A 21123-nucleotide genomic window follows, 5' to 3' on the forward strand; every position below is an offset into this window, starting at 1 on the left:
GGGGCGCGGCTGGAGATGCTCTAAGCATCGATACTGCTGAGTGCTGACCTAGGTGGTGCTATACTATGATAACGAGATACTCGAACACATCTTCAGCCACGTGAAAAGAAAACTAGCCCTCCCCTCGTCTCCCCTCCCGCGACGCTCCCGTGAGCGCCCGGGGGGGGGGGGAATCCCTAGCGCCGCCGCGAGCAGCCCCCCTCCTCGCTCCTCCCTCCCCTCGCCGCCGCCTCGACGTACTGGTGGGCAAAGCCCGACCAGTGCTGGCGGCGGCGGGGCGCTCTCCTTCCCCCGCTCGATCTGGTGGGCGCGGGCCTCCGGGTCGGGCGGCGGCGCAGCGTTTGCTCGGGGCGCGGCGGCAGCAGCCAGCGGCGGACTCGCGGGCTGTGGGCGGCGATGTGAAGGGGCAGCAGCGGTGGTGGTGCGCGGTGGGTTCCAGCGGCGTCGGTCGGCGTCGGCGTGGCCGCGGCTGGTGGTGGTGGAGGCGCAGCGGCGGTGGTAGGTGGGCGTGTTTGTTGGGCTCCAGGCGTTCCGCCGGCTGGACGATGGCGGCAGTGCAGATGGGCTCCCCGGTGAGTATTCTTGGCGATTGGCGGTGGTCCGTGGGGATCCTCCTTGCCGGTGGTCGGATCTGCGTCGGTGGCTTTGCGCGGGTCTGCGTCGGCCCCTGCGGTGGGGCGGCACAGGGGTGTGTCCGGTGGGGAGGTTGGCTAGAGGGATGGGCGGCGCCGACGTGCTTGGGCCACCCGTCACTGGCACAAGGGTGTGCCGGTCCGGATGCGTCCGCTCCCCCACCTCCCCCTTTCCCCGTCCGTGTGCGGGTCGTCGCAGCTCCGACGACGTTCAAGGCGGGGCGTATGCTACGGTTCGTCTGTCGGGGGAGTCCCTGTGGCTCAAAGTTGATCTCTTTGGATGGTCTTGGGGGTGTCTGGATGCTGGGCGGCAGCCCTGGCGGCGGGAGGCACGACGTTCGTGGGTAGAACTTGTGCCTCAGATGCGGGCGAGCGGCCATGGTCATGCGGGTGGGTGGTCGCTGGTGGTTGGCGGTGCTAGGATGCGTCGGAGGGGTGGGCGTGTCGGGGTACATCACTTGCCCAATCTTGTATTGGCCGACGGCGGCGGCGTCCGTGGACACCGTATCCATCATGAAGGCTCCGTCGCGGTGCCCTTACTCCTTCAAGTTGCTCCGGGCGAAAACTCGATCTTTGGGATCGGATGGTGGCGGCTATCAGTGGTCGCTCCCTTCTAGGAGGCACCATCTTGGAGTCCTTGTCCCGTCGTTTTCCGTCTCACCTCTCCTCGGAGGCTTGGAGGTCTCCGTTGGCTCCAAGCGGTTCATCCTCGCGCATGTGTAGTGGCTTGGTAGTCGTTGGGGTGGTGTGGCGGTGCTCGGCATCTTTGTATCTTGCCTTGGATGTGTGTGTCGTGTGTGGTGGTGGCGTGAGTTTGTATCGTGTTGCTTGTGGATCGTGCTTTATATATAAAGCGGGGCGAAAGCCTTTTTCGGTACTACGATAACGAACACATTTGTTAATTGGGATTTCGGAGGGAGTCACACCATCTCCATAAATTCAATCACTAACCTTGCACAAATACGTATGCTCACTAGAGAATCAGTACACAATGGCCAGTTATAATTTCGGCTTTGTAAGTACACTACTTTTTGTACACCCTAAAGATTTAACAAACATCACAATCGCCTTATTTAGTGATAGTAGACTAATCATATGCAGACAACATCATAATCTATTGTTGCATCCTTCTGGTCCACCATGTCACGCAATTAATCCATTTGATCTCTTCAAATGTGGTGTATGTCATGCCTTCTATGTACAACACATGGAGTTTCATGCTTTGGTTACATCGATATTGATACCTCGACCACAGCTCCAATAGAATGTAGTACACAATGGTGACAGGAAACGAGATAAATATCCGAGGATTACCCTAGAAAGCACAAAACCAAATGCAGTTGCTCAGATGAAAATCATATAAATGAGGAAAGGATATCCGGGGTAAAGAAACAAACCCAGTGCTCATGATATCTGCATGGACCTTGTACTCTTTAGCATACACAAATGAAATCACGGTCAAAGGGAGTGCCGCCTGTGTGCACGCGTGTGAGAAACCTTGGTTAGAAAACAGAATTTTGCTATATATTTCATGCACAAAAATTAAACAAGGATAAATATTTTGTGTGTACAACAACTATTCCCTTTTCTAGTCCAATACAATCCGTGTTATAACTGTCCAATGTCTTGATTGGCTATCATATCCGCTCCTTCTATCGTGTACTTAGACACTAACAAGTTTCAAGAAATATGGGTTCCAACAGACTACAACGGTGATCGGACGAAAATGTGGGTTCCAACAGATTGCAGTGGTGATCGGACGCTCTCTGAGTAGTCCAAATAGGATGCATTTTTTTCCATCTTTCCAGATAGTATGCATAAGAGCATCTTCGGTCGAGGTCCCCAAATCCTCCCCATATGTTCGCGTGGACAGCCCGAACAATAAAAGCCTCTTCAACGGAGACCCTGAAACTCCACCCATAAATGTTTGGACCGTCCGGCAGCCTCCAAACCCAGCCCATATGGGCCGTTCGGACACGCCCGCCCGCCACGACAACCCAAATTCTATATTGCCCACTGAAGCCCCACATGTAGTCACCCTTTCCTCTTCTCCCTCCGTCTTTCCTTTCTCTCGTTTCTCTCTTTCCGGCCCTCTCCCCCATTGCGTCTGACTCCACACAGGACTGCCATCGAAGCTCGCGCAAAGCCTACCGGTCTATGGGCCTTGAGCTGCTTCCACCTAGGCAGGCGGAGGAGAGCGGCCCTGGCGAGAGCACACCACACTCGCTCCTTCTCCCGGACGACACACACCCTTCCCGAACGAGGCCACTCGCGCAACTCAACACGATGATGTGGCGTACATGTGTCGTGTGAAAGGGCGCCCGTGTCGCGCAAGAGGAGTGCCGACCTCATCCATGATGTCATGCGGGAGGGAGCATGGGCCGTGGGCTCATCGACTACCCCACGGTGTCACGCTGGAGGGAGAGTTGGCCGCGTCCATAGCATTGCGTGCTCCGATCACGTGTTTGTTGCATGTGTGTGCCCCGGTCACGTGTTTGCTGCGTGTTGGCATGCTGTTGGAGGAGGGGCTTTGTTGCATGTGTTTGCCTGCTGCAGGAAGAGGCTCCTTCCCAGTCGTGTGCATTCTCTCCTCGGCGTGTGTGTGTGCCCTACTCATGTGCATGCTCTCCTCGGCATGTGTGCGTGCGTGGCCGCGCGTTCCCGCACGTGGGTGCATGTGTGTGCACATGCACGCTCTGGTGTGTCCTCTGCGTGCTAGGCTGCTGGTGTGCACAAAGTGTTATATGAAATACCTGAAATGGAGGGGGAAGGCAATTTTGGGTAGTGCCATCGTGTACTCGGACAAAAGGGGAAGAGGAGCGAACACACACGAAGCTGTCCAGAGTCCGAACGTATCCACAGATAAATGGAAGGCCAAATTTGGACAAGAGATTCTCTAAGCAAGTATATAAGCATTCTTTGTGTTAGTTCTGTTTAAAGTTGTGAGGTATGTCGACGGAGGAGGAAGAAGACTTTGGTTCTCTCAATGATTGGAATGTAATGGCCTTAGTCCTTTTCGTTAATATTGGCTCGGCAAGTTGGTACGGTGGTACATGACTTTAAGGAGGTTGATGGTGTTGCTTCATGTGAAAATTGTATGTTTAGCTTTCTATCTAGCACATCGGTGTTGACATGATGATCCTTACTGAAGGCATTATCCTAAGATGTGAAATGTCTAGGTCATATCTTCCACGTTGCATAAAGAAAATTGTCTTATTGTCTAGATATTAATAAACTCTATTTATCCAGGAAAATAGATGAAGAAAAACAGCATGACAGGGTGATGTCCTCACCTGTATAACGACAATGCGCAATAGGATACCCTGCATGCCAATGGTGAACGACGCGAGCAGCATCGCCATCGGGCCTATCAGAAACTTGAGGATCATTGAAACCGAAGCGATCACATAGCCGCATGGAATAAACCGTGGCTGTCGCGCCATAAATGTCCCTGAAATACGAATTTTTGTTAACAAAGGGTGGCCAGGATGATAACACTGGTAGAAAAAGAGGCTTCCATACGCCCCCATTAGTCCCCAAAACAATCGAACCGCGACCAAAGGGGTCTTTAGTCGCGGTTCGGGAGAAGACCCGCGACCAACTATCTGGGCCCAGCGCGCTCGGTCGATAGCTGGCGGACGGGAGGGGCTTTAGTCCCGGTTGGCCTGGCCAACCGGGACTAAAGGTCCCCGAAGGCCTTTAGTCGCGGTTGGCCAGGCCAACCGGGACTAAAGGCCCATCCAGCTGGCGGACGGGAGGGGCTTTAGTCCCGGTTGGCCTGGCCAACCGCGACTAAAGGCCCATCCCTATATATAGGACTCAGCTCACTTCACTTCACTCAGCTCACTTCACAATTTTCAGAAGGGGGTGGTGGGTTTGCTTTTGGTTTCTCCTATGCACACAAGGTGTTTGATGAAATGCCCGAGAGCCTGAAACAAACATGATATGAAGTGTCCGAGCCACACTTGAGCTTTCTCATTTATTTTTCCTCCGCGATCGCGGTTAGCAACTTGAACCTTTCATGTGTCATTGATAAAATATGCATGTGTGTAGTTCATTGTTTAATTTGTATTATTTCTAGCTAGTTAGTTTAACAAATGCATGATGGTTAATTATATACTTTATATAATAATAATGCAGATGAATCGACAATGGATGTACGGTCCCCGACTCTCCGGCGAGTTCACTACGGGTTTGAAAGATTTCCTCGTAGTGGCAAATGCGAACAAGCAGCAAGGTTTTATTATCTGTCCATGTGCTGTCTGTAAGAATCAGAAGGGTTACTCCTCCTCAAGAGACGTTCACATGCACCTGCTTCGGCACGGTTTCATGCGAAGCTATAATTGTTGGACCAAGCATGGAGAAAGAGGGGTTAGAATGGAAGAAGATGAAGAAGGGGATGATATCGATGACAACTATCATGATCATTTCGGTGATACTTTCATGGAGGATGATGCTGAAGGTGGGGAAGGGTTAGGTGAAGGTGAAGAAGAGGCACATGATGAGCCCGCTGATGATCTTGGTCGGACCATTGCTGATGCACGGAGACGCTGCGAAACTGACAAGGATAGGGAGAATTTGGATCGCATGTTAGAGGATCACAAAAAGTCGTTGTATCCAGGATGCGATAATAGTCTGAAAAAGCTGGGCTGCACACTGGATTTGCTAAAATGGAAGGCACAGGAAGGTGTAGGTGACTCATCATTTGAAAATTTGCTGAAAATGTTGAAGAATATGTTCCCGAAGAATAACGAGTTGCCCTCCAGTACGTACGAAGCAAAGAAGGCTGTCTGCCCTCTAGGTTTAGAGGTTCTGAAGATACATGCATGCATTAACGACTGCATCCTCTACCGCGGTGAATACGAGAATTTGAATGAATGCCCTGTATGCACTGCATTGCGTTATAAGATCAGAGGCGATGACCCTGGTGACGATGTTGAGGGCGAGAAACCCAGGAAGAGGGTTCCCGCCAAGGTGATGTGGTATGCTCCTATAATACCACGGTTGAAACGTCTGTTCATGAACAAAAAGCATGCCAAGTCGTTGCGATGGCACAAAGAGGACCGTAAGTCCGACGGGGAGTTGAGACACACCGCTGATGGAACGCAATGGAGAAAGATCGACAGAGTGTTCAAAGATTTTGCAGCTGACGCAAGGAACATAAGATTTGGTCTAAATACTGATGGCATTAATCCTTTTGGCGAGCAGAGCTCCAGCCATAGCACCTGGCCCGTGACTCTATGCATCTACAACCTTCCTCCTTGGTTGTGCATGAAGCGGAAGTTCATTATGATGCCAATTCTCATCCAAGGCCCTAAGCAACCCGGCAACGACATCGATGTGTACCTAAGGCCATTAGTTGAAGAACTTTTACAGTTGTGGGCCAGACCTGGTGTACGTGTCTGGGATGAGCACAAAGGAGAGGAATTTGACCTACGAGCGTTGCTTTTTGTAACCATCAACGATTGGCCTGCTCTCAGTAACCTTTCGGGACAGACAAATAAGGGATACAATGCATGTACGCACTACTTACATGAGACTGAAAGTGTACGTTTGGTTAATTGTAAGAAGAACGTATACCTGGGTCATCGTCGATTTCTTCCCCGAAATCATAACGTAAGAAAGAAAGGCAAGCATTTCAACGGCAAGGCAGATCACCGGCCGAAGCCTGCGGAACGTACTGGTGCTGAGATATTTGATATGGTCAAGGATTTGAAAGTCATCTTTGGAAAGGGTCCTGGCGGACAATCAGTTCCGCGGGGAGTTGACGGGCACGCACCCATGTGGAAGAAGAAATCTATATTTTGGGAGCTAGAATATTGGAAAGTCCTAGATGTCCGCTCTGCAATCGACGTGATGCATGTTACGAAGAATATTTGCGTGAACCTGCTAAGCTTCTTGGGCGTGTATGGGAAGACAAATGATACAAAGGAAGCACGGCAGGACCAGCAACTTTTGAAAGACCCAGATGACCGGCATCCGGAATGGTTTCAAGGTCGTGCCAGCTACGCTCTTACCAAAGAAGAGAAGGTCATTTTTTTTGAATGCCTGAGCAGTATGAAGGTCCCGTCTGGCTTCTCGTCGAATATAAAGGGAATAATAAACATGGCGGAGAAAAAGTTCCAAAACCTGAAGTCTCACGACTGCCACGTGATTATGACGCAATTGCTTCCGATTGCTTTGAGGGGGCTCCTACCGGAAAATGTTCGAGTAGCCATTGTGAAGCTATGTGCATTCCTCAATGCAATCTCTCAGAAGGTAATCAATCCAGAAGATCTACCACGGTTACAGAACGATGTGGTCCAATGCCTTGTCAGTTTCGAGTTGGTGTTCCCACCATCCTTCTTCGATATTATGACGCACCTCCTGGTCCACCTAGTCGAAGAGATTTCCATTCTCGGTCCTGTATTTCTACACAATATGTTCCCCTTTGAGAGGTTCATGGGAGTATTAAAGAAATATGTTCGTAACCGTGCTAGGCCAGAAGGAAGCATCGTCAAGGGCTATGGAAATGAGGAGGTAATTGAGTTCTGTATTGACTATGTTCCTGACCTTAAGCCGATTGGTATTCCTCAATCGCGGCACGAGGGGAGACTAAGTGGAAAAGGCAAGATCGGAAGGGAATCCACGATATGTATGGACGGTCATTCTATGACTGAAGCACACCACACAGTTCTGCAAAATTCCAGCTTGGTGGCTCCGTACTTCGAGCAACACAAGAATATTTTACGCTCGGACAACCCGGGGAAGCCTGAATCCTGGATTAGAAAGGCCCACATGGAGACTTTCGGCAGTTGGTTGCGAAAACATTTAATGAATGACAATGATGTTGGAGATCAGCTGTACATGTTGGCCAAGAAACCATCTTCGACTATAACGACTTTCCAAGGGTACGAGATAAATGGGAATACATTTTACACCATCGCCCAAGATAAAAAGAGCACCAACCAAAACAGTGGTGTCCGCTTTGATGCAGCAACCGAGAATGGGCAAAAGGTCACATATTATGGTTACATAGAGGAGATATGGGAACTTGACTATGGACCCTCCTTTAAGGTCCCTTTGTTCCGGTGCAAATGGTTCAAGCTAACAGGAGGTGGGGTAAAGGTGGACGAGCAATACGGAATGACAATGGTGGATTTCAACAATCTTGGTTACCTTGACGAACCATTCGTCCTTGCCAAAGATGTCGCTCAGGTTTTTTATTTGAAGGACATGAGTAGCAAACCGAGGAAACGGAAAGATAAGAAAACGATCAGTACATCATGCGATGATCCAAAGCGCCACATTGTTCTTTCAGGGAAAAGAAACATCGTGGGAGTGGAGGACAAGATAGACATGTCAGAAGATTATAATATGTTTGGTGAAATTCCGCCCTTCAAAGTGAACACTGACCCAAGCACTAAGTTAAATGATGAGGATGCTCCATGGATACGGCACAATCGTAAGCAAGCAGGGACACAAGGGAAGAATTGATGTGTAATAATTTATTGTACCAAACTTTGTATTTGGTCGATGAACTGAATGATGTATCAAACCTTTTGTCAAACCTTCAAGGGATTTTAAAATGAATTAGTTTTATTTTTCTGATTTTTTGATATATAATTGTATTTTTAAGATTTTAAAATGAATTAGTTTTATTTTTCTGATTTTAAAAGGAAAAAGGAAGAAGAAGAAAGAAGGAAAAAAGGAAGAAAAAACAGAAGAAAAAAACAAACAGAAGAAAAACATAAGAAAAAACAGAAGAAAAAAACAAACAGAAGAAAAACATAAGAAAAAAACAAACAGAAGAAAAAACAAACAGAAGAAAAAAAACAGAAGAAAAAACAGAAGAAAAACAAAACAAAATAAATAAAGCAAAAAAGAAAGAAGGAAAAAGGAAGAAAAAAACAGAAGAAAAAAACAAACATAAGAAAAACATAAGAAAAAAACAGAAGAAAAAAACAAACAGAAGAAAAAAACAGAAGAAAAAAAGAAGAAAAAAGGAAAAAGGAAAAAAGGAAGAAAAACAAAACAAAATAAATAAAACAAAAAACACGCAAAAAAAAAAAATATGCCACATACTGGGCCACCACGGCCTGAATACGACTAGAAACCCATTAATGGGCCAGGATTCAGGCCGCAGAAGGCCCAGTAGGCCCACAGGCACACAGTGACAGAATAGGCCCGTAAGCCTGCAATTGAGAGGAGCTCGAAGTGGTGAGCGCAGCCGCGCTTATAAACCACTGTCGAAGCCTCTTGGCTAGCGAGGTGGGACTAAACATCCCACCGCACCGCGCCAGTTCCAGCACAGACCCTTTAGTCCCGGTTGGGGAGGCGGACCGCGACTAAAGGGTACCCTTTAGTCGCGGTTGTTGTCCCCAACCGCGACTAAAGGGTCTTTCTGCGCGGGAGCGAAAGCGGCGCCAAAACCCTTTAGTCCCGGTTGGGGAGGCGGACCGCGACTAAAGGGTACCCTTTAGTCGCGGTTGGTGTGGCCAGCCGCGACTAAAGGGTACCTTTAGTCGCGGTCCGCCTCCCCAACCGCGACTAAAGGTGCGTCTATAAATACTGCACTTAGCAGTTTCGCCACTTCCCATTCTCCTCTCTCTCGACGCCGAAGCGCTGCCCCGACGCCGATCGACGCCGAAGCCCTGCCCCGACGCCGACGCCGAAGCCCTGCGCGCCGCCGTCCCCGTCCCCAGTGAGCGCCGCCTCCGCCCGTGCCTGCCCTTGCCCGCCGCCCGTGCCCTGCGCCCTTGCCGGCCCGCCGCCCGCCGCCCGACGCCCTGCCGCCCGCCGCCCGCTGGCCCTGCCTGCCGTCCTCCGCGCGCCGGCAGAAGAAGAAGAAGGAAGAAGAAAAAGGAAGAAGAAGAAGAAAGAAAAAGGAACAAGGAAGAAGAAAACAAAAGAAAAACAGAAGAAAAACAAGAAAAAGGAAGAAAAAAGGAAAAAGGAAGAAAAAAAGAAAAAGGAAGAAAACAACAGAAGAAAAACAAAGGAAGAAGAAAAAAAGAGGAAAACACAAGAAAAACAAACAGAAGAAAAAAACAAAAGAAAACAAAAAAACAGAAGAAAAACAAAGGAAGAAGAAAAAAACAAAAGAAAACAAAAAAAAGGAGGAAGAAAAACAAAGGAAGAAGAAAAAAAGAAAGAAGAAAAACAAAGGAGGAAGAAAAAAAAGGAAGAAGAAAAACAAAGGAAGAAGAAAAAAAGAAAGAAGAAAAAAAAGGAAGAAGAAAAAAAGAAAGAAGAAAGAAAGAAGAAAGAAAAGGAAGAAGAAAAAACAAGAAAGAAAAAGGAAGAAGAAAAAGAAAGGAAGAAGAAAAACAAAGGAAGAAGAAAAAAAGAAAGAAGAAAAAGGAAGAAGAAAAAAAGAAAGAAGAAAGAAAGAAGAAAGAAAAAGGAAGAAGAAAAAACAAGAAAGAAAAAGGAAGAAGAAAAAAATGAAAACCAAATGAAAACCAAAAGAAAGAAGAAAGAAAAAGGAAGAAGAAAAAAAGAAGAAGAAAGGAAGAAGAAGAAAGAAAGAAAAAAGAAGAAGGAAGAAGAAGAAAGAAAGAAGAAAGGAAGAAGAAGAAAGAAAGAAGAAGAAAGGAAAAAGGAAGAAGAAGAAAGGAAGAAGAAGAAAGGAAGAAGAAGAAAGAAAGAAGAAAGAGGAAGAAGAAAGGAAGAAGAAGAAAAAAAGAATTTTTACTTAAAGAATCTTATTTTTTAATTCCTCCTCCTCTATGTCCCCTTAATCTTACTTTTTAATTCCTTTATACTTAAAGAATTTTTACTACATGCAGGAGTGACATATGGCGGACGATAGAACCGAGCCGCTTAGGGATCCGGAGGCTGAACGTTATTTAATGGGCATCATCAACAACGAGATTCCTTATGTGCCGGGCTCAGAATATGAGCAACAAGAGGATGTAGTCTCTTCTTATCTGAACCTTGACGGTGGAACAGAGATTGTCGATGATCAAGAAGGTGAAGGAACGGACATTGTCGACGGAGGTCAACCGTCAACAACCGACGATCTCGAATTGCAAGTAGCAACCACCTCCGGCGAGGTATATATATACATTGAGAGCCTCTCGTGATACAAACTTACTGAAATGTGAATACATATGTATTAAAGCGCGCGACTCTCTTTCTTTTTTTAGCCCTCCGGATCGAGTACGACAAAGCGTGGCAAATCCAAGGCGATGAAAACAGGAGAAACATATGCCATTGAGTTTGTCAGTGAAACCGGCAAGCCCCTACAGCACACCTCAAAGTTTATCAACCAATGCGGAGTCGTTGTTAGAGACAACGTCCCGATCACCGTCCAGGAATGGAAGGAGCCAAAGAAGGCACGTCTTGGTTTCAGTTTTGTCGACAAGAGAACGAAAAAGGATTGCTGGAGAAAGCTTATGGAACATTTCATTCTACCTCTGGAATACAACAAAGTCAATGAATTCGGTAACGAGGTTCCGGGTGGACGTCAGAGGAAGAGGCTAGTTAAAGAGTTCGCTCTTCAGAAGATGGGCGAAGCATTCCGGAACTTCAAGAAAAATTTAACCCGTGACTATGTCAACAAGGGCAAGACTCCGGATTTCAATGGACAACATGAGAAACTGAAAGATGATTGGCCAGAATTTGTGAGGCAAAAGCAATCGGAGCATTTCAAGGAAATATCGAAAAAAAATAAGGATAATGCGAGTAAGAAAAAGTTCCATCATATTATGGGGCCAGGAGGATACCGCCTTTCGGAGCCTAGGTGGCAGAAGATGGAGGAGGACCTGAGGGTGCGAGGAATCCCTCTAGGTACAGAGGGATGGGACCCAAGGGCCAAAAGCTGGTGGTACGGGCATGGGGGATCGCTAGACCCGGAGACAGGGGTGTGTGTTCACCGGCAGAGACAGTTTGCTCCCACCCAAGCCCTTATTGACGCAATGACCCAAGCTCAAGAGGGCTTGATCAAGTTCAACAGAGAGAAAGACGCACTGACAATAGCCCTCGGGAATGATGAACACGGAGGACGTGTACGAGGCAAAGGCAAAGTTCCGTGGAAAGTAGGGTTTTCCCAGGACAATGACCCGTACTGTTACAGAAGCCGTAAGAGAAAGACGGACCGGGATGCAGATCTTATGACGAAGTTTGCATCGGAACTCCATGAGTTGAAGCAGACCGTGCATGAACTAGTGAAAGAAAAATCGGCTGCAGGGCCGCATGAAGATCATGAAGCGGATCGCGGAAGCCAGCAGTGGAGAAGCAGCGTGGCTTCCACGGATGCCCCGCCTGGTGCTAGTGCACCGATGATCGAGATTCGTGCACCGGAGCCTCACTACCCCGTGGATGATGTAAAGGAGATGAAAGAATGTGATCTGCATTATCCCATGGGGAACGTTTCCACGAAGGTAGCTAGCGGCAGTGCTTTACCCTGTACACCTGGAGCACTCCACCACAACAACCCCATTGCATATGGCTATGCTCGTGTCACGGTGGAAGACATAGTCCAAGGGTTTGAGGACCTGGAGATTGACAAACCTACACCCGAAGGGGAGAGAAGACTTGGAGATGTCAAGCACCAGTTCATTCTATGGAAAAAGAAGTACATAGTGTTTCCAGGCGAGGCGCCAAGGCTAGCAAGTCCACCCCCCTCCGATGGTGGTGGTGGTGGTGGTGGCGGTGGTGGTGGTCGTGGTGGTTCACCTACACCTCCTTCACGCCATTCGACGCCGTCCCCCGATCCACAACCTCCGGTGGGTACACGCCCCCCAATCCTCCTCCGGCGGGTACGACGCCCCCCAATCCACCTCCGGCGAAGAAGCAGAAGCAGGCGGACAGCAAGGAAACCCGCTCCTGGACTATTAACCCGGACCCTTATGTACCTAAGACCACAAGGGTACCGGAGCCATCACTGAAGCCTCTCCTCCCAAGGCCTGGGGAACTTAGTGAAGCTGAAACCAAATTGGCCGCGTCTGCTGATTATGAGAAATGGAAGGCGGATATGAAGGCGAAAAAAGAGCCTGAGCCCAAGCAAGTATTCACTGAGAAGCAAAAGAAGTGGGCTAAGGATTTTTTGACGACACCGTCCCAAGCCGAGCTGAATATGCCTGACGACTATGGACATGAACTTCGTAGGCAAGCAAAAATATTGAAAGAGGAGAAAGAAGAAAGTAAAAAAAGCGGGAAACAAGTTGACCAGCTCGGGATGCAGAAGAAACAATCGATCCCCCCGCTCATAGTGAAAGCCGGTCCGGAAGAGGACCCCGAGATCATAGCAGCTGCGGCAGCACTTGGATTGACTGTAGCGGGTGCCATGAAACAAGCGTCCGAGATGGGTTTGACTCTTCGTGCCTTCTTAGGCCTTGAGGATGCGCCAGTATGTGAGATAGCATTACAATATGTGCGGAATGGGCCTCTCGTCGAGCCTGCGCGGGAAAAGAGTCTACCACCACAAATGCGAAATCTGCTACGTTGGTACAAGCAATTCATAACATGGGCCGACAAAGAATATGTTTATGCGGATGTTACAGATGAGCATCACACCAAACGGTACTCTGTAGAAGTTCATATGAGTGAATTGTTCCAGCTGTTCAATCTGCGCGACCTCGACAAATCTATGCTGAGTTGCTACGTTCTGTAAGTGATTTATTTCTACCTCATCTCGTTCTTCATTGCCTGCACTATATATATATTGTCCTAACTATATTGTTGCGTACGCTATTATGCAGATTGAAGATTTGGGAATGCAAAATAAGAAACATCCATGATGTTGGGTTCATTGACCCACATATCGTTAATGGACATGTGATACAACATCACCCCGAAGACGTGGAGAAAGACCTGTACAAGTTTCTTAGAAAGCATCAACTCAAAAGTCATATTCTATTTCCTTACCATTTTGGGTGAGTGTTTCTCTCTTGTGCCCATTCTCTTTTGTTTACTCCATGCATGGTATGTCTAATCGATGAGTTATGCATGACTGTGCATGTAACGTGTCCGCGGGTTCCACTGGATTCTGCTAAATATTGAACTTCACACCTCCAGAGTTCTAATCATGGACTCTATGGATTCGGATCCAAAGCGTTGGGCCGACATGAGAAAAATGCTGCAAAAGTAATTATTTTCAATCATTTGAGCTCTATATCGATTGGTCTCTTTCGTTCATTTCCTAATATCAAGTAACTAATAACTCCCTTATTCATTTAATTTTCTTTGCCCTGTAGGGTTTGGAGACGGTTCTCAGAAGAAATTGTCGGTGAATTCAAACATGAGCTAGATTTCAGAAGGTTAGTTAATGTGGATAAGCAGCCACCGGGGACCAATCTATGTGGATACTATGTTTGTGAGAACATCCGGAGATACACCACTGAGCGGAAGGCATCAGATAGCGTGCGGAACGCGACGGATAACTTGCGGAGGAGGCTTAGTCCAGAAGCTCGCTTCCGACCAATTCAAGAAGAATTAGCAGGATTTTTCATGAGGGAAGTCATCAATCCTAAAGGAGAACACTATACCGAGGACGAAGAAATTTATATGCATACCCGAGATTGAAACTTGTACGAAGTTGTATATGGTCATCCATCCTAATTGTGTATGGAAACTTGTTCGAAGTTGTATATGGTCACCCGAGATTGAATATATATTATATATTCCTCTTGAATTCTTCTTGTTTGAAATTTCATATGCATGTATATAGTAGCGTAAAATATGTGTACTGAAACTTTATCAAAATTAAAATAAAACACAAAATATAATATAAAAGAAATAAAACACTCCAAACTAAAAAGAAACCAGGTTTAGGGGGGCTAAAACCCTAAACCTGCGGAGGAGCCCTTTAGTCCCGGTTGGCCACGAGAACCGGGACTAAAGGTCCTCCGCCCCGACGGACCACGGGCGCCCACGTGGACGGGCCTTTAGTCCCGGTCAGCCACAAGAACCGGGACTAAAGCCTTTAGTCGCGGTCCGTAAGAGGCGCGACTAAAGGGGGGGGTCTTTAGTCGCGCATATTTAGTCCCGGTTGCACAGCCGGGACTAAAGGCTGTTGCGAACCGGGACTAAAGGGCTTTTTTCTACCAGTGTAAATACAAGGATCATTGAAATCCATATCTAAGCAAGGGATGGACGAACCTGATGGAAACATGCTTAGGCCAACTGTTGTTGTTTGTATGGTGAACACAGAGTCAACGATGATTTTCGGCATCTTGATTCTACACCTGCAAAAATAAGTAGCCGTGGCAGCATTGCGGCAATTAACCGATGAGGAGAAATTGTATATATTTACATCTATCTATATTTTATAAAAGTGAATACATCATAGAAAAGGAGAGAAATGAAAGGTTAAATATCCAAAAACATTTAAATAGTTCTTAAGTCTTAGATTGAAAGTGAGTTGATCAATCAGCAAACCCAACGTTAACGCCATTCCTGCAAAAAAATAATTGTGGCTCAGGCACGCCTTTATCAAAACATAACTTGGCTCAAATAACGACCACAGTATAGTAGTGTGAATTGATGATATTTTTTTGCATACTGACATGCATAGTATTATGCCAGCACCCTCACTGAACGTAATGCAGAGCCAGCTCTATCAAGTTCAGGCAACGGCAAAGGCGGGAAGACGGTGATTCAACTCGTGGGCCTTCAGGTTGGCCCACTCGCGTCTTGCAAGCCTGAACCGGGCTTGGTAAGGGTGGACAAAATCGATCAAAAGCAGAAAAATGAATGTGGCCGCCTATCAATCCGACACCTGTTGTTTTTGTCTTGTAGTCGATTTCTCTTAGCCGTTGGATGTGACCTAAACGGCTGGATGACTTTCTTCTTCCTCACACGTCTATTCATCGTGTTCCTCAAACCTCCCATGATGAACGGACAGCGGTGCTATCACACGTGCCTCGGCACCTTGTCTTGCCCATGCATGGCCATCTAGCTAAACCTCCTGAGGTACCGAATTTTCTATGGCGAGCCCACCCCCTCACTCGCCTAATCAGTCCTCAGAGCCCCCTCCACATGCAACGTCGCTGTCGCGTCGTCGCTCACTCCGAGTCGCACATTATCGAAGGCTCATTGGTGCTCACCACAGCTCCACCATCTTCAGACTCGGGGCTACACAAGAATCGGTTGAAGGGGAGGAAAGATTTAGTTGTTAGTGAAATACTCAAATGTGAGAAAGAATAGGCATCTTCTTTCTCCTCCCCTCTCTCGGTTGGCCTCTTTGCCTCCCCCAACTTATCTTCTTTGTCACTTGTAGCACACACGGTCTCCATCTTGAAATCAAGGGCGAAGACGCAGTGGGGGGGGGGGGGGGGGGGGCTCTCAATGAACCCCCGATCGTATTCCGCGCCTTAAGCGCTGTTTATAGGCTGTTTCGCCAACCGGGGCACACTCTCTCCGCCTTAGTACAAACCACAGTAACCAAGTGGGCACCTTAGCTGTTGTGCTTACTTTACTTCTTTCTTCTTCTTCATATATAGCACTAAAAAACACTGCGGTTTCCCTGTTTGATTTTTTTCTGTTTTGTTGGCCGGTTTCTTCAGCTTTTTTTTTCCTTTTCTCTTTCTCTTTCTTTTGAGATTTTCTTTTCCCTTTAAAATTCACATTTTCTTAAAATCGAGACATTTTTATTAAATTTGTTAACTTTTTTTCACATTCATGAGTTTTTTGGGAATCCATGATTTTTTTGCAAATCCATGAACTCTTTTCAAATTGTAAGAACTTCTTTTTCAAAATCCATGACTATTTTGAAATTTGCGAACTTTCGTTTCCAATTAGATATCTTTTTTTAAATCCCCAATCTAGTAAATATCAAAAAAAAATTCAAATTCGTTAACTTTTTTTAATTGATAAACTGTTTTAAATTTATGAAATTATATCAAAATCGATGTTTTTTAAATCCATGAACTTTTTGTGCAATTCATGATTTTTTCTTCAATGAAAATTTTAAAATCCGTGATTTGTTTTTGAATTTGTAAACTCTTATGAATTTGTGATTATTTTTATAAATTTATGGTTACTTTTAAAAACTTGTGATTTTTTTATGTTTTTTATAAAGAAATTAGTGAACTTTTTTCAAATTCACAAACTTTTTATGAACACATGGAGTTTTAAATTTGAACCTTTTGAAGTTCATGATTTTTTTTAAATTAATGAATCTTTCTCAAAAGAATTCAAATCCATGCACTTTTTGAAATACGTGAACTTTCCAAATTTTCATAAAAAAACAATATTGATGAACCTTTTTCAAATCCATCATTTGTGTTTTTAATTTGTTAACTTTTTCGAATTTTTTACTATTCTTAAACAATTGTGATATTTATTTAAATTTTGTGTTTCTTTGAAAATCTTAGTGAACTTTTCCCAAATTCGCGAAATTTTTAAGAATACATATAGTTTTAAATTTGAACCTTTTGAAATGCATTATTTTTCTGAAATTCATGAGTCTTTCTCAAAAGAATTCAAATCCATGTAATTTTTTCGAAAAATCTATGGTCATTGTTCAGCGGTCAATGGTAAAGAAATTGGAAAGAGCTAGGTAGGAGGCCTCCCAATGATCAACCCCCCTCAATCTCCCGCAGACCATATATTAGCACTATTATGTTAATATGGGCTAATGGTCGTTGATAATAGCTACTTAGTTAGTAACTAACCCAAAAATAATACTAATAGATGCAGCAGTATACTAACTAAAGGGACCGTCCCCTAAAAAAACTAACTAAAGGGACCTCCTATTCGGCGCCTTCAGAGCCGTTTTGCGCTCCTGGCGCTGGCTGGCGGCACCTAGTGGGCCGGCCCCACAACCTCCTTAAAAACATACACGAAGAAAAAATATTTTCAGCATCAATATGGGACACGTGGGATTTGAGCCCGCATGCCAACATCGTCGGCCAAAGACTCAACGCCATAACCACTAGAAAAACAGTGATATTTAATACTTCTTTTAGAACAACATTAACATATATTCTGTACCCATGTCAAACATTTGAAAAAATAATCATACATTTGCAATAAAAAAAGTTCACCAGCATGGAAAAGAAGTTCTCAATTTTGAAAAGCAAAAAAGTACAGCAGTTTTGAAAAAAGTTTCATTGAATTTTGAAAAAGTTCAAGAATTTGAAAAAATAAATCATCAAATTTTAATAAAAGATCATGAATTTGAAAATTTTAATCAATTTTGCAGAAAAGTTCAGAAATAAAAAAATCATCAATTTTTTTAAAAAATCACCAATTTTGAAAAATAAATTCACAATTTTGATGCTGAAAAATCGAATTGTGAATTCAAAAAATTTCAGGAGTTTTCAAAAAAAGTTCACAAATACAAAAAAAAATCATTGGTTTTGAAACACGTTCATTGAATTAGAAAAAAGTTCATTGATTTTGGAAAAAAGAGTTCATTGAATTTGAAATGGTCCATGCATTTTGAGAAAAAGTGAAAGAAAAGGAAAAAAGATTAAAGAAAAGACAAAAGAAAAGAGGAAAAAGGATAGAAGCAGTCATAACAAGTGGGTTGTCGTGAGTGGCTAGTGCATTTTGGATAGAAAGAGGTGGTCAGACGTTCGAATCGTCTCGCACGTGACTTTTTTTTGCATGGTTTTAGAAAGAAAGAAAACCCAGCGAAATGGACCGGCCCAGCAGGGAGGGAGGGATGTGCGGCCGTTTGCAGGTATCGAAGAAACGGGCACTTAAGGAGCCGTTTATGAAATGCCCTAACCAAATCCCAAACAGTAGATTATGTGTCCACCATGACCATCTCGGAGGCATCGTACAAGTATACTATAGTCCTTGTGTGAATTGCCAGCCACTGGAGTAAGCGAACGATTGTGGCTGAAATGTGACGGTATAGTTAAAGTACTATGTACACTGATAAATCCTTTATTTTTCAAATTTTTTTCCAACATTTATTGGAAAAAATGTGAACAAATTTCCTTAAAAAATGAATAATCTTTGAAAATTGTGAACAAATTTTGAAATTTGAACAAACTTTTTAAACATGAACAATTATTGAACATATGAACAAAACTTTAGAAATTCTAAATGATGTACAATTTTAAAATACACACCAAACAGTTTTGCCTTATACGTTGAGCAAATATTTAAATACATATTAAAAATATTGGTAATATACACTGAACAATATTTAAATAAACATTGAACATTTTTGTGATATACGCTAAACAATTTTAAAATACACAATGAGCCTTCTAAAAATATGTTGAATATTTTCTTAATATAGGGTGAACATTTCCTTAAATATATGATGAACAGTTTTGTATATAAACACGCAATGAACTTTTTTATACACGAAAAGAGAAAGAAAACAAAAAATAAAAATGAAGAAAGGAAAAAAAGAAAAATAGAAAAAAACAGAAACAGAAAATAGAAGAAACAGCAGAGCAACCGTGGGCCAGCCCAAACTAGGGCATCAGGAGGCCAGGCTTCAGCGAAGCCACGTTGTTGTTTTTTTTAAATAGTTTGGATTGCTTACCACATGCGTCATGTCGTAGCGAAGCCATGTTGTTTTGACACGCATGAGCGTTGAATTGGATATGCGTTATGTGAATCTGCTTTAATCTGATCTTCAGTCGATCTGCTCATTTGCTAGGGTTCTTGCCACCCCTAGTTCAGTTGGTGCTACGGTATCTAGCCGCCGAGCGTTGCTCTCGTTTGCTAGCTGCCAGGCGCTAAGAAAATATTCATAACACGAGGTGGACCCAGGTGTAGATGTATAAATATATTGCCTAGTCTCTTTCATAGATTGGTCTTCTGGACAATTAAATTACAACCCACTTTGGATCCACGTTTAGGCCTAAGGGAGCCGCACGTGAAGGAGATTGTTGACGTATAAATGTATTATCTAGTCTCTTCTATCAGATCGGTTTTTTGGTTGCATTGGCTAGAGCATACACTTCTACAGCAGGTTCTTTCCACCGGGGCGGCTGTGTCAGTTTGTCCAAGTGTTTTGTGCGTCATCTAGGGCTCAGTTTCAAAGGTACAACGATATGTACTACCCTCACTGCTAGTACATTCTTAACTGAGCACGAGCTAATAGCCTAATTAATCCAGCTTCTAAGATACTCCCTTCGTCTCATAATATACGACTTTTTTTACACTACACTAGCATTAAAAAAGTCTTACATTATGGGGCGGAGGGAGTAGTAGATTAAATACTAGGTAGATGCATCTTTGAAAATACCAAATAAACTTTGCTGCTCATTGCTATGCTTGTATCCCCTAATTAAATTTCTTAGTATCATGATCAATCTATCTTCAGAGCACTTTTGAAGATGATGAAAACCATTCCCCGCTGACGCACCGCGCTAAACTACTGCCAAGTGGAGTATGAATGAACTCTGAAAGGAAGGGACTTGCTTGAATGCGATTAGAGCCCAAAAGAGGCCAAGGAAGGCAGCATGTGTGTTTGGGATCTTGAGAATCTTTTTCCCTGTCACAAAAGCGACATGGCTCATCGATGGAGGTGCCGGCAACGCGACATCCTCTGCCTCCGCGACCTCGGCATCTGCAGCATGAGTCGGACTCACCTCTCCCACTACCGCCGTCGACGTTGTTTGGCTGGCCACGGCCATGCCTGGTTGTGCGGCCGCGACCTCCGTGCTCCCAACATTCTCCGGCGACGCTGGGGCGGGGCCGACCTTGATGCTGCCATCCTTCGCCGCCATGTACTCGTACATGAAGATGATGACGTTGTACCAGACACAGAGTTGCATCACGACGATCTGTTTCATGAAGTCCTTGGACGTGGGCCCGTACAGGGCGCCGAGGATCGGCACGCCCATGATGATGGTGCTGGGCAGCTGCGCCATGGAGAAGGCGGTCACCACCCACTGCAGCGGCGAGGCCGCAACATTGCCGGCGGATGTCTCACGGCGGCGGAGGGATGACCGCACCGCCCACGCCACGAGGCCGAGCAGCATGACCCCTTTCTGCAGCGTGTCGGCGGCCACGAGGCGGCCGTTCATGGCGTAGGGGTCGTTGGTGGAGACCATGTCGAAGATGAGCGCCGGCATGGCGTAGGTGGCGACGAAGCGGTTGATCCCCGCGCACTGCTCCTCGGAGAAGGCCTTGAGCCACCGCACCGACGCGTAGCCCAGCGCCGCCGCCGTGTACAGCGGCGCCATCGCCTCCACCACTTGGTACACCGCCGAGCCCGTGATCATGATCGCTCCGCTGCCCTATGCTAGCTTGATACGGTGAGATCGATCGATGACACTGTGCAACTTGAAGGCTCTGTTGATACGTAGCTTGCTCTTTTGTGCGTTTTGGCGTGAGAGTTTTGGGCTTGAAGGCTCGTGTAACTATATATACAGTCATCATGTCTGCGCCTGGCAGGGCAGCGTGTGCCGCCGGCCGTGGCAGGTCGAGGCTTGACGCGGATGCTGGCTCCACGACGTTACCTTAGAGCATCTACGGCCGCCGGACGAACCAAACCCGCTCTATACGCTATACGCATCTACGGCGGCCGGACGCCCCAAACCCGCTATATACGGTATACGCTCGTATACGCTCGGACGGACGGTCAAGT

General features: G+C 45.7%; 1 pseudogene; it reads right to left on the bottom strand.

The window, feature by feature from the left end:
* Nucleotides 1-1552: 1552 nt before the first annotated feature.
* Nucleotides 1553-20758, bottom strand: LOC109779136 (probable auxin efflux carrier component 9; annotated as a pseudogene).
* Nucleotides 20759-21123: the final 365 nt, after the last annotated feature.

The sequence above is a fragment of the Aegilops tauschii genome, chromosome 7, assembly GCF_002575655.3.
Source record: "Aegilops tauschii subsp. strangulata cultivar AL8/78 chromosome 7, Aet v6.0, whole genome shotgun sequence".
Lineage (NCBI taxonomy): Eukaryota > Viridiplantae > Streptophyta > Magnoliopsida > Poales > Poaceae > Aegilops > Aegilops tauschii.